At 39.0% G+C, this 14,454-nt stretch overlaps 1 protein-coding gene across 3 annotated transcripts in view; it reads left to right on the forward strand.

Moving 5' to 3' along the window:
* The window catches only part of TFDP2 (transcription factor Dp-2), a 144,512-nt gene that overhangs the window by 27,771 nt on the left and 102,287 nt on the right, over positions 1-14,454 (forward strand). The gene's annotated exons all lie outside the window — the stretch shown is intronic.

Raw genomic sequence — 14,454 nt, forward strand, 5'->3', positions numbered from 1 at the left:
GGCAACCCACTGCCACAGGGGCTGCAGCCTATGCCGTCGCCGGCGACTCATGGCAGCCCAGCTCCAGGTTGAGCTGTCGTTCAGCATCTTAGCTGGGGAGGGCAGTGTCACTGGCCCTCATATGTGGGATCCGAACCGGTGCCCTCTGGCATCCCAAGCGAGCTCTCAACCATTGCGCCACTCGGCCGGCCCTCAATGTGTATCTTTCAACAGTACCTTTTAGTATATAGAAATAACATACTGAAATGTATGTGTGTGGTTGAAGTGATGTGATGTCTGAGATTTGCTTCAAAATAATCCGCTGGGGGAAGAAGAGTAAAGTGAGTGAAATTATAGATAAAATTGTCTATGAGTTGATAAATTGTTTAAGTGATAGCTATGTGAGGTTTCATTATTCCTTTCTCTCTTCCTTTGTATATGTTTGAAATTTTCCATGATACAAGGTAGGAGCAAAATGTATGCCATTATAGTACAAATAGCTGTGAGGGAAATATCTGCTACCTCAAAGGGTTTTATGTCTAAGGTGAGCTATATACTCTGGAGAGAAGATTAGAGAAATTTGAATTTCAGTATAAAAATGTCTGATTTGATAATAATGGTCTATGGAACTATTGGGGGCTTAAATATGTATTTTGAGGCAATACAAAAGATACTTCAAGCCTTGATGCTTCTCATTTTGTTTTAATTGTGGTAAACTGCACACAACATAAAATTTACCACTTTAACCATTTTTCTGTGTACAGTTCAGTGGTATTAAGTACATTCATATTTTACAACGACCACCACCATCCATCTCCATAACCCTTTGCATCTTGCAACACTAAGACTCTATACTCATTAAATAATTAACTCCCCATTCTTCCCTCCCCTTAGCCCCTGGCAACTGCCATTCTACTTTCTGCCTTTATGATTTTGACTACTCTAGGTGTATTGTACAGTATTTGTCTTTTTTGTGACTGGCTTTTTTGTAATACTTAGCTAATGACCTCAAGGTTCATCCGTGTTGTAGCATATGTCAGAATTGCCTTTCTTTTTAAGGCTGAATACTTTTCCATTGTATGTATATATAGTAATCCCACCTTATCCGTTGTATAGTTTTAGTTACCCATGGTCAACTGTGGGCCGAAAATATTAAATGGAAAATTCTAAAAATAAACAATTCCTAAGTTTTAAGTTGCGTACTGTTCTGAGCAACATGATGAAATTTCACACTGTCCCGCCTAGAACGTGAATCATCCCTTTGTCCAGTGTATCCGCACTGTAGATTCCCTGTCCTTTTTAGTCACTTAGTCGCTTTCTTGGTTATGAAGTCGACTGTTGATATCAACTGTCAGTATCATAGTGTTTGTGTTCAATTAACCCTTTTTTGACTTAATAATGGCCCCAAAGCTCAAAGGTAGCGATGCTGGCAATCTGGATATACTAAAGAGAAGCCTTAAAGTACTTCCTTTAAGTGAAAAGGTATGTATAAATAGGAAGAAACATAGTATATATAGGGTTTGGTACTATCCACGGTTTCGCATCCATTAAGGGGGCTTTAGAATATATTCTCCTTGGATAAGGGGGGCTCCTATATCACATTTTGCTTATCCAGTCATCTTTTGACAGACAACATGGGTTGCTTTTATGTTTTAGCTATTATGAATAATGTTGCTATGAACATGGGAGTACAAATATCTCAAACCCTACTTTTTATTATTTTGGGTATATGCCAAGAAGTGGAATCGCTGGGTCATATGGTAACTCTATGTCTAAATTTTTTGAGGAATTACCATTCTGTTTTTTGCAGCAGCTGTACTATTTGACATTCCTACCAATGGTACACAGGGGTTCCAATTTTCCTGCATTCTCACCAATACTATTTATTTTCTGGGTTGTTTTTTTTTAATAGTCCTCATCTTAATGGGTGTGAAGTGGTGTCTCATTGTAGTTTTGATTTGCGTTTCTGTAATGATTACTGATGTGTGTATTGATCATTTGTTTAGCTTCTTTGGAGAAATGTCTACTGAAGTCCTGTATATGCTTCTCAATTTTTTTTTTCATATTATGGCGTAAATAGAAAGTGATAACATTTATCTGGATGCACTAGGGCTAAACATAGGACATGGCTTAAGCTCAGAGGAAAGCTAGCCAAGAGCGCCTACTGCCCCAGGGCACTCTTGGCTGTCCCAAAGGCTGAGGAGATCCATATTTTAGTAACCTGCAGCCTATTCACATCACAAAGTTGGGAATCTCTGCTCTAATAAAATGTAATATTCAGGTTAGGAGAAGTTGCTGGGAACCAAAAGCTTGGTAGATATGGAGAACTGTGATATTGAGTAGTGGGGCAAAGTTAATGGAGTGATGTAATAATGATCTTGAAAATAAGAAGGGAGATGATTCCAAGTTATGAAGGGGAAGGGTGACGTAGAAAAAATAGCCTTCAAAACATAGAAGACAAAGGAAAAGAATAAGGGTTTAGGTTAGGGAGGTTGTCTTTGATGGCAGACTAAGTATCTTAAGGGTAAGAAATTGAGTCATAAAGGTCAGCCATGAATATACATTAATAAGACCAGTAAAATTTAGTTATAGAGTAAAACCTCAGTTTGTTAAACTTTATGGAACAAATGGAGAAGACTGAGGCAGAGAATTATTTAATAGGCAAAAAAAAACACAAAAAACAAAAAAAACCCCTAGGGAAATCAGGTTTAGAAACAGCTACTTGTTTAAAAAGAAAAATGTTACCCTTTGAGCTGTTGGCTGTTGGCAGCGGAAAGAACTCCAGATTAAATAAACCAACAGGATTTGGAAAAGAAGTTTCTCTTAATTATTTTTTTAATGGATGAAATTCAGTTAATATTTATTACAGGCCCAAGATGACAATTGTACTGGAAGTAAGATGGAGAAAGGTATTTTACTTAATCAAAATGATGATGTAGCAATATAGAAAATTTTGAAAATTAGAAAAATGATTCTACCACCTAACATAATTGGTTCTTTTTTGTTTATGATTTTTCATTCATTATTCATGTATTTATGTTTTGTGACTAAAAGTAAAAAACACTTTCCTTGCTTCATAAATACCATTCATAAAGCTTCATACTATTTCATTGTGTTTATGAATCATAATTAAACATTTCCAATTTTCTTATCGTTGGATGTTTGTCTTTTTTTGTTAGTTTTATATATATGATGTGTATATATTTATACCATCATATATACATGTACACACATACATAGACTCATATCTGTATCTATTCATATCAAGTAGTTAATGATGTTGGCATCACAATATTTTTAGTCAGCTAAGTTTTTGTTTATTTTATTTACTTAAGATAAATACTCTTTACCTGGGTTATTCCCTTGCCTAAAACCTTTTTAACAATTTCCTATTTAAATTAGAATAAAGTTTCAAAATCCTTACCTACAGAATCCTACATTATGTCTTGTATCTTGATCCTTATTACTGCCACTCTTATTTGTACCCACAATGCCTCAGCCACACTGAAATTTTTTGGGGAAAACATTTGGCGATATTGATGAAGACATTTAAAAAAGTTAATTTCCTTTGGTCGTGTAATTAAGCTTTGCAGAGTCTGCATTAGGGAAGTAATCTTAACTATAAAAAAATAAATTATACTTTTAAATCTGGTTTCTAAAATTTGACTGTGATGTGCCTAGATGTGGTGTGTTTTTTTTGTTGTTGTTCTGTTTTGTTTTAAGATTTTTTTATTGGGGAATTGGGGAAGGGGAACAGACAAGTTGCTGTCCTTTTGTTCTTCAGTATAGTTGTGGAGGGTGTCGCTTCACTGGCCCATGTTGGTATTATCATTGCACTCTCCCGGGTGAGGCAGTTGGTCACTGGCCACTGGACAGCCACTTATCGTGGCTCACAGCAGCTCATGCCAGCTGCCAGCCGCTCACACTGGCTGCCAGCCACGCACTGTAGCCCATGGCAACCCACTGCAGCCCCGCTGCAGCCTACGCTGTCGCAGGTGACACACAGCAGCCCAGCTCCAGGTCGAGCTGTTGTTCACCATCTTAGCTGGAGAGGGCACAGCGTCACTGGTTTTCATGTGGGATCCGAACTGGCGGCCCTGCTGCTCAGAGCTGGCACTCCCAAGCAAACCCTTCACCAATGTGCCACTCGGCTGGCCCCTAGATGTGGTTTTCTTTGTATGTATTGTGCTTGGGGTTCACTGAACTTCTGAAGTTATGTCTTTCACCAAGTTTAAGAAAGTTTTTACTGATACATCTGCAATTTTCTTTCCTACCTCTTGTTTTGCTTTTTTTGGAACTTCAACTGTGTGTATGTTAGATCTTTTGCTGTTGCTCTGCGGGTCCTGACGTTTGGTTCATTTATTTCCCCACCACCTTTTTCCCTCTGTGTTCTTCAAACTAGAAATTTTCTGTTAATCTCTCCGCAAGTTGACTTATTTTTTTTCCCCATTCATCGTCATCCTGTTAATTGTAGCTAATGAATTTTTAATTTCAGATATTGAATTTCTCAGTTTTAGAATTTTCATTTGGTTCTACTTCTCTACTGAGAATTTCTTTTTGTTCATTATGAAACTATCTTTACATTCTAAGTATTGTTAGAATAGCTGCTGTATAAAATCCTTCTGTGTTGGTTTCAATGTCTGAGTCATCTCAGGGTCAAATTCATTGATCGCCGTTTCCCTGGAGAATGGGTCATGTTCCCCTATTTCTTCATATATCAAATAATTTCAGATATAACCTGGACATTGTGAATGTGTTGTAAAGACTCTGGATTTGTTTATATTTGTCCAAAGAGTTTTGTTCTTTTTGTTTTGGTAGGCACTTAATTTCATTGGACTCTGACTGCCAACTCTTTCCTGTGGTAGAGTGGCAACTCAAATCTTAATTTAGTTAAAAAACCTTATTAGCCTTAGCTGGGATGCTGAGAGTCTGCCACATCATGTGTGCTTCAGGAGCCAGTCAAAGATCGAGACAGAGTTTATACACAGAATTTGGGGTTTCCCCTGTCTGAGTCTCTCCTTCTCCCAATTTCCCCCCTTTTCAGTAATCATGTTTATCCTAAACTCTGTCATCTGCAATAGTTCTTTAAGCCAGTAAGAGTGTGTTTGTTTCTGTGGGAGTGTTAGCACCCTGCATAGCACAGACTGGTGTCTTTCTTATCTAGCTAAAAGCCATAGAAAATGAAAAACTCACCTGGCTAAACAAATGTGACTAAATATGGTCCCCTCCTGGCTTTAAGATAGTTCTTTTTTATGCTTTATCCAGAATTTAGAGTTTTTATCTGCTAGAGGGTTAGTTCCATAAGAGCTAAATGGTTATCCTAGAAGAACTAGAAAGTAATTAAAAAATATATTAATTGTGATACCATTTATCAGTAATAAGTGAAAACAATCTGACAGTAAGGGAATGGATAAGTAAGTTTCCACTCAATGGAATATAATATAGCTATTAAACTATTGGGTTTTTGGAAAAGCCATGATGCATTTTTGCAACAAAAAACAGAAAAAATATGTCATGACTTTTCCGACAACTCAATATTTAGATATAGCTTATAGTAAGTAATATAGGGAAAATATTTGAAGTGTAAGGCAAAGTGAAAAAGCAAAGTTATAAATTTAAAAGTAGACAGTGGTTTCTCAACCTTTAACCTTAGATTAATTGCAAGATATCTTACCTATATAGGTGGATGAGGATTGATTAGTAAAATATAAATTCACTTTAACGTGTTACTGAAGTGATATTAGTTTGACCATATTTTGCTGAATCAACATTCTAAAATTGTTACTTATCCTGTAGCTCTTTATGCAGTTTTTAAAAATTTTCACTAAAGGTTTCTCAAACTTGAAAATAGTAGGAACAAATGTAATATGATTATAATCATGTAAAAACAAAACTGCACAGAAAAAAATAATGGAAGAAAATGTATTGTTTTAGTTTTGTCCATTAGGACTAGTAATGTTTTTTCTTAGTACTTTTCTCATTTTTCTTCGAATTTTACAATAAACACATATTACTATCCATCATTGGATGTGTTTGTAACCTGTCTTCCCCATCAGAATGTAAGTTCCATGAGGGGAGGGACTTGGTTCTATTCCCTATGTATCCCTAGCATCTAGAAAAATGCTTGGCACCTAGTAAGCACTCAAATATTTGTTGAATCAATGAAAGAACGTGGTTCCTGCTTACTTCTCAGATCTCATTTCTTTTTTTTTCTTAAAGATTTTATTGGGGAATTGGGGAAGGGGAACAGTGTTGGGGACTTGGGAAAGGGGAACAGCCAAGTTGTTGTCCTTCAGTCTTAGTTGTGGAGGGCGCAGCTAGCTCAGTTCCAAGTCCAGTCGCCAACCGGCTGCCCAACGGCAGCTCGCTGGGCCGTTCAGCTCAAGGTGCCCTGTTCAATCTTAGTTGCGGGTGGGCATAGCTCACCATCCCATGCCGGAGTCGAACCAGAAATCTTGCTAGGAGCGTGTACCCTCACCAGCTGAGCCATCCTGCCACTTGTTGGCAGCTCAGTGGCAGCTCAGCTCCGCCGCAGCTCACTGGCCCATGTGGGAATCGAACCGGTAACCCATTGCTCAGAGTTCACGCTCTTAACCAACTGAGCCACTCAGCCGGCCCCTCAGATCTCATTTCTTATTGCACTGTTATATTTCTGTACACAAGTCGTGCTGTTTCACACCTCCATTCCTTTCTTCTCTTCTGTTAGCAAAACTCCAACCCTGAAGCAGTCCAGCCATCTTTCTTACAGTTGCTGGACAAAGGTTTTCAACCTTCTGGATTTAAGACCTTTAACCTCAGCACTGCTTTGCCTGATCTGCATTATCCTTGTTAATGTGCTCTTGCTTGTGCTCCCTCCGTCCTTCCCTACCTTCCCTCCCTCCATCCCTACTTCCTTTTTCCTATCTCTCTCCCCTCCAATTCTTTCCACAGTGTCTGTGTCAGACCTTCTTTATTCTCCTCAGATCTTCCTAAAATCTCCTGAAAACATGGGATTTTATTAGAAGATATTGAAGGCTTCATTTGGCCATACACTCCCATCTTTTGCCTCTTACAATTAAAATGTTTGAACTTCTCTTGCTAAGGTTAATCCTCACATCTGTATTCTGAAGGCTACTTCTTTCTGTTTCCTTAGAGAACTTATTCCATTGATTACCACCTTCACACTACCTCTTTCCTATCAGTTTTTAAAAATGCTGCACTGTCCCATGTTAAAAACAAAAACAAACAGGACAATTAGGCAATAAAAAGAAACAAATGACATCCAGATTAGAAGGAAGGAGTAAAACTATCTCTATTTGTAGATGGCATGATGCTGTATATCAAAAAATCCTAAGGAATCCACAACAAAATTATTAGAACAAATAATATGAGGGTAGCAAGGTTGCAGGATACAAGATCATTGTACAAAAATCAATTATATTTCTATACCTCGTCAGGAACCTTCTGAAATGGTAATAAAAACACAATTCCATTATATGTCAATTATATCTCAATAAAGCTGAAAAATATTTTTTTAAAAAAAGAAAATTCTGGGGGCTGGACAAGTGGCGCGTTGGTTAGGAGCTGGCTTGGGACGCTAGCTCTGAGCAGCAGGGCCCCGGTTCAGATCCCACATGGGGCCAGTGACACTGCGCCCTCTACAGCTGAGATGTGAACAACAATTCGACCTGGAGCTGGGCTGCTGTGAGTTGCTGGCAACAGCGTAGGCTGCAGCCTGTGCTGCAGTGGGCTGCCATGAGCTACCGTGCATGGCTGGCAGCCAGTGTGAGCTGCCAAGAGCCAACGTGAGCGGCCGTCCAGAGGCCGGCGACCGATCTGCCTCACCTGGGAAGAGCACAATGATAACACCAACATGGGCCAGTGAAGCAACATCCTCCACAACTAGACTGAAGAACAAAACGATAGCAACTTGTCTGTTCCCCTTGCCCCGATTCCCAGTGCTGTTCCCCTCCCCCAATTCCCCAATAAAATCTTAAAAAAAAAAGAAAGAAAATTCTGGGGCTGGCCAAGTGGCTCAGTTGGTTAAGAGCTCACTCAAGCATGTGAGCTCTGAGCAACAGTGGTTCGATGCCTGGCCTGAGCTGAGCTGCCACTGAGCTGCCAACAAGTGGCAGGATGGCTCAGATAAAAAAAATGAAAAATAAATAAAAATAAAAAAGAAAATTCTATTTAAAATTGCATCAAAGAGAATAAAGTACTTAGGAATAAATTTAACAGAAAAATGTACAAGATGTGTACACTGAAAATTATAAAACATTGTTGAAAAAAATTAAGGAAGACCTAAGACATCTCATGTTCTTGGATTTGCAGACTCTTAATATTGTTAAGATGTCACTAGTACCCAGTCTTATCTATAGACTCAGTGTGAGTCTTACCAAAACCCCAGTGCCTCTTTGGCAGAAATGGACAAACTGATCCTATAATTCATACGGAAATATAAAGGTCCCAAAATAGACAAAACGATCTTGAAAGGGGAGAAAGAAATTTGGAGGACATATTTACTGATTTCAAAAATCAAAAAAAAAAAAAGTAACACACAAAAAAGACTGTGTGTTACTGTAGTTTTATATTGTTTCAAAGTTGAGAACTGTGAGTCCTCCAACTTTATTCTTCTTTTTCAAGATTGTTTTGGCTATTTAGGACTCCTTGCAATTCCACATTAATTTGCGGATCAGCTTTTCCATTTCTGTGAAAATGAAATAGAATTTTGATAGAGATTGCATTGAGTCTACAGACCACATTGATTTTATTGACATTTTAACAATGCTAAGTCTTCCTATTCATGAGCATATTCTGTTAATTTAGGTCTTCTTTAATTTTGTCATTTCTCTTTGAGGTAATCAAAATGTTCTGGAAATAGTGGTGATGGTTATACTTTGTAAATATACTAGAAACACCTGCATTGTACACTTTTTTTTTTTTTTAAGATTTTTTATTGGGGAATTGGGGGATGGGAACAGACAAGTTGCTGTCATTTTGTTCTTCAGTCTAGTTGTGGAGGACGTTGCTTCACTGGTCCAAGTTGGCTCTTCCCGGGTGAGGCAGATCAGTCGCCGGCTTCTGGACGGCCGCTCACTGTGGCTGCTGGTCGCTCAAGCTGGCTGCTGGCTACACACGGTAGCCCATGGCAACCCACTGCAGCAGGGGCTGCAGCCTACACAGTCACCGGTGACTCACGGCAGCCCAGCTCCAGGTTGAGCTGTTGTTCAGCATCTTAGCTGTGGAGGGCAGTGTCACTGGCCCTCATATGTGGGATCCGAACCGGGGCCCTCTGGCGTCCCAAGCCAGCTCTTAACCAATGTGCCACTCAGCTGGCCCCCAAGCCAACTCTTAATCAACATGCCACTTGGCCGGCCCCACCTTGTACACTTTAAAAGGTGAATATTTGGGATGTGAATTATACCTTAATTAAAAACAAAATAAAGGCAAAATCCACTTTCTTCAACTCGATGTTTGCTTTCCGCTCTGATTTGTTCTTCGCCCTCATTATCAGACTTCTTGGAAGAAACTTATACACTGACAGTCCCATTTTCAACTTTCATTCACTCCTCTACCCAGTGTACTCAGGTTTATGACTCCATTAATCCTCTGAAACTGCTCTTGATCTTGGTCTTTTGTTTATAAGCATTTGACACTGTTAACTTGTCCTTAAAAAAAAAAACCACTAAATTTTCTAACAGTTTTAGGTTTACAGAAAAATTACAAAGATTGTATGGAGCATTCTCAAACCCTTCGCTTAGTTACCCCTACTGTTAACGTCCTACGTTAGTCTAGTATAGTTTTTACAATTAACGAACCAACATTGATACATTGAAATTAACACAAGTCCATACTTTATTTAGATTTCCTTAGTTTTTTAGCTAATGTCCTTTTCTGTTCCAGGAAAGCATTCAGGATACCACATTTCATGATCATGCATCCTTAGTCTCCTTTTTAACTGACACTGTGTCAGACTTTCCATATTTTTGATAACTTGACTGTTTTGAGGTGTACTGGTCAGGTGTTTTGTAGAATGTCCCTCAAATTGGGATTTTTTCTGATGTTTTTTTTTCTCCTGATTGGATTGGGATTATAGGTTTTTGAGAACAAGACCACAGATCAAATAGTGCCATTTTTATCCCAACATATCAAGGGTACACACTATGAACATGGCTTAACTATTGTTGAGATGAACCTCGATGATCACTTGGCTGAGGCAGTGCTTGTCATGTTTCCTTACTGTAAAGCGACCCTTTATCCTCCCTCCCCACTTTCTATACCGTAGTCTTTGGAAGGAAGTTATTATGTAGAGCCCACATTTGAGGAGTGGAGAGTTTGGTCTACGTCCTTGAGGGAGAGTATCTGTATAATTTATTTGGAATTCTTCTGTACCCTAGACTTGTCTCATAGTCATTCATTCATGCATTCATTCTATGTCAGTATGAACTCATGGATATTTAGTTTATACTCTGGGTTATAGTCCAACACTACTTTTTTTGTTGTTGTTTTGCTCAACTTGTTACAACTCTGGACACTGGGAGCTTTCAGTTGTTTTTCTGTGTCCCTTTGAAATATTCCTCTCATTGTGGGGTGGGTTGTTAGTTTTGAGCACTTTCTTATTTTTTAGCACTGCAACATGCTCCTGGCTCATTCTGCATATTTCCTGACCTTTCTATCAATCAGCCATTTTTCCTGATTCCTTTTTTTTTTTTAAAGATTTTATTGGGGAATTGGAGGGGAACAGCGCTGGGGAATTGGGGGAAGGGGAACAGACAAGTTGTTTTGTTTTTCAGTCTAGTTGTGGAGGACGTTGCTTCACTGGCTCACGTTGGTATATATTGCACTCTTCCTGGGTGAGGCAGATCGGTCTCTGGCCTCTGGACGGCGGCTCTTGGCAGCTCACGCCAACTGCTGGCCGCTCACGCCGGCTGCCAGCCATACACCGTAGCTTATGGCAGCCCACTGCAGTAGGGGCTGCAGCCTACACCATCGTCTCACGGCAGCCCTGCTCCAGGTCGAGCTGTTGTTCACCATCTTAGCTGTAGAGGGCAGTGTCTCTGGCCCCCATGTGGGATCTCAGCCCGGGCCCTGCTGCTCAGAGCTGGCATCCCAAGCCAGCTCTTAACCAACGCGCCACTTGGCTGGCCCTCCTGATTCCTTTTAATAGTGAAAGTTATGAGAAACCAAGATCATGGTGCTAGGTGAGTTCATTGCTACTGGGATGGTGTCTGTCTTTTTGAATCACTGTTTTCCTTTGTGTGTGTGGTACCACACTTTCTGTCTTGCATAGAAAGCAGTGCAGTGTAGCAGTTAAGAACAAGGACTCGGGAGAACTACCGTGTAATTTTGGCTGCACTTCTTATACCCAACCAAATGCGTAAACCTGAGCAAGTTGATCTCTCTAACGCAGAATGTCCACATCTATAATGATGCAAACAATAATAAGTTGCTCGTAGAGTGAATAAGGATTAAATGAGGTAGTGCACATAAATCATTTAGTATAAAACCTAGCATACACCTTTTCCTCTTGTTAATATTTTCATCTTCCTGTTTGGCTGACGGCTCTCAATGTACTCTCCTACTTCTTCCTTTGTTTGTCTTCTAAGTGTTAGTATTCTGTGGGGTTTTGTCTTAGGACTTCTTCTTACTTTGTATATTCTCCCCAGGCAATTTTATCTATTCTCATTGCTTTAGTTATTATTTACATTGTATATGGATGATTCTCAAATCTCTGTCTCTGACCCAAACCTTTGTCTTGAGTTTTTGTATATCCAACTGCTTATTGGACATCTTCATCTGATTAACTTAAATGTATCTCAGACTAAGTCTGACCAAAATGAAAGCAGTCGTTTCACCCTCTCAAAATCTGCTCTCCCCTTTTCCTTCTCTTATTGAATAACAGTAGTAGCATCCACCCTTTGCCCTAACCTGAAACTGAGGCATCCACTATCTTGGATTCCTTTTCCTTTCTACTCCCAATCAAATCACTGACAAGGCTTGTTTATTCCACTCCCTAAATCTCTTGGCCTTCCCTACCCATTTTCTCTATTTCCAGTGCTGCTATCTTAGTTCAGGCTACTATAAACCATGTATGCATTTCTGCATTTGTTATATTTACTTCCAGATTTATTTCTTTCTATTTCATTCACTGTACTACAGCTACACAGTTTTTCTCAAACACAGATCTGGACAAGTCTTTCCATGTTTTAAAAAGAAACATTTACTAGTTCCTTATTGCCCTCAAGATAAAGTCCAAACTCCAATTTAAAAGATCCCTTATGATAGTTCTTGCTTTCACTGTAGCCTTATCTCAGACACCTGTGCTTCTGGCACATTCTCTGTCTCTGTCTCTGTCTGTCCTGTGTGCCTGGCATGTCATGCCTCCCCGACATTGTCCTCCATCTCACTCCTGACACACATACATTTCACCTTGCTAATTTCTGTTTGTTCCTTGCATCTAAGTTTAGGTCTTAGTTCCACTTGGCTCATAAGCCTCTAACATCTCAATTTATTTCTATTACAGCATTTGTCACACTGTATTTTAATTACTGGTTTACTTACTGTTCCCCACCTGACTCCATAAAGTCAGAAACTTTGTCTTATTCATCATTATTTATCTAAGACAGGTATTTCAAAGTATCTGTCCCATGGTATCTTTCCCAAACAAGGAACTTGGTTGAAGGAATGTATGTCCTTCCTTCTCTCTGTAATTCCTATGGCCACTGGGCAAATTCCTATTCACTCTTTAAAATCTAGCTGACCACAAATTCCTCTGTGACTGTGCCGCCTTTATTAAACTTTGGACCATGTACATTATATTGTCCTGATTATGTTGTATTTCTTTATACATCATCCTTTTCTTTTACTAGCTCTTTGAATGTCGGTTCCTTTTTTATACCTTTGTTCTCAGACTCTAGCCTGGTGTCTAGCACACTTATACATACTCAATAAAGGACGAACTGCCATAACATTTCCAGACTTTTAATCAAAATGTTTATTTATCTAAACTTTGAGCAGTATATAAAGAAGGAACTTATCTTAAATACTTTTGAAGCAAAAGTATTTAAAAAGGTATCCAAAATACTTTTGAAGTTAAGGTATTTAGTAAAGAAGGTTTCTGAGCTTTTTGTCTTAAGACATATGTCTAAGAGTGGGTTTAAAAGTTACATAATTAAAAGAAGAAAAGCCTGAAGATAATTATATTCATTTGTAACCAAGGGAGTGGTAGAGGATTGAAAAGCAGCTGAGTATGTGTATATCCTGTTATAAGTCATGTAATTGTGCCTTATTAAGAAAAATGAAAGATAAGAATACTGTAAATCAGGGCTTCCTTATCTGTGGTGTTGAAAGCCCAGCAGAACCTTTGGTGAAGATCAGGGATTCTTCAATTATCTAAGGCACCTGTTTTTGGGTGGGCTGTACCTTTGGATATTTCTGGTATGTGAAAAGAGGCCATATTTGCCTGCAAGCTCTATGCAGTCCTCTGGGAAGCTGCCTGATCAGCAGCTGCTGGGAGGGTTGCATTTGTTGGATGAATTGTTCATGTCCTTGCAGGTAAATAAGGTTGGCCACACATCCCCACTTGTTCCTTTACATCCTCAGCAGAGCAGTTCCACGTGACCAGCTCATTCATTGCTTACACACCAAGTTTAAAGTGTATATATTTTATACTGATTGCCAGTCCCACACCATCCAAGAGATTGCAGTAGCCTAGGGCTATTAAAATTACAACCTATTAAAATGAGTTCAACTCAAAAGAGGGACTATTACTGAATAATCAAGCGGATTCCTCCTGTGGAGGCAGAACTGATCCTTGCACTTTTCTGATCTTAGGAGGAAAGCATCTTTTATTGTTAGGTACAATGTTAGCTGTAGAGTTTTCCTAGCTGCCCTTCATCTGGTTAAGTTTCCCTTTTATTCTTTTCTGAGTGTTTTTGATAATGAATGGTCGTTCATTTTGTTAAGTGTTTTTTTCTACACGTATTGCAATGCATATATGGTGGGTTATTTTTAGCTCATGAACATGGTGAGTTACATTGATTCATTTTTACATGTCACACCACCTTGGAATTCCCTGGATAAATACCACTTAATTATGAGAGAAGCTTGTAAATTCTCCATTTGAAGAGTAGTGTTGATTATAGCTAGTTTTGTACTCTTTAATTTTTTTATAATCTAGAGATGATTCTGGGATCTCTGAGTAGCAGCAGGGAAACAGATGAGGCTAAAGTACCCTATTTCCTTCATGTATAAGACACACCCTTTTTCAAAAAATTTGGCGTCTAAAAACTGGGTGCGTCTTATACAGTGGTTGTAGATTTTTTTACTTGCATTTCCCACTTTTTCGCACTTGTTGTCTTTGCGCTCATTGTTTCGCACTTGTTACCGGTGTATTACGGTAGGTTACGTTTTGCCACGTTCTGCCCAGAAATGGCTCAGAAAAGATTTTCGCACAGTGCTGAATTCAAGTTAAAAGTAATCCAGTTTGCAAAAGTG

Source organism: Hipposideros armiger, unplaced genomic scaffold (assembly GCF_001890085.2).
Source record: "Hipposideros armiger isolate ML-2016 unplaced genomic scaffold, ASM189008v1 scaffold_96, whole genome shotgun sequence".
Lineage (NCBI taxonomy): Eukaryota > Metazoa > Chordata > Mammalia > Chiroptera > Hipposideridae > Hipposideros > Hipposideros armiger.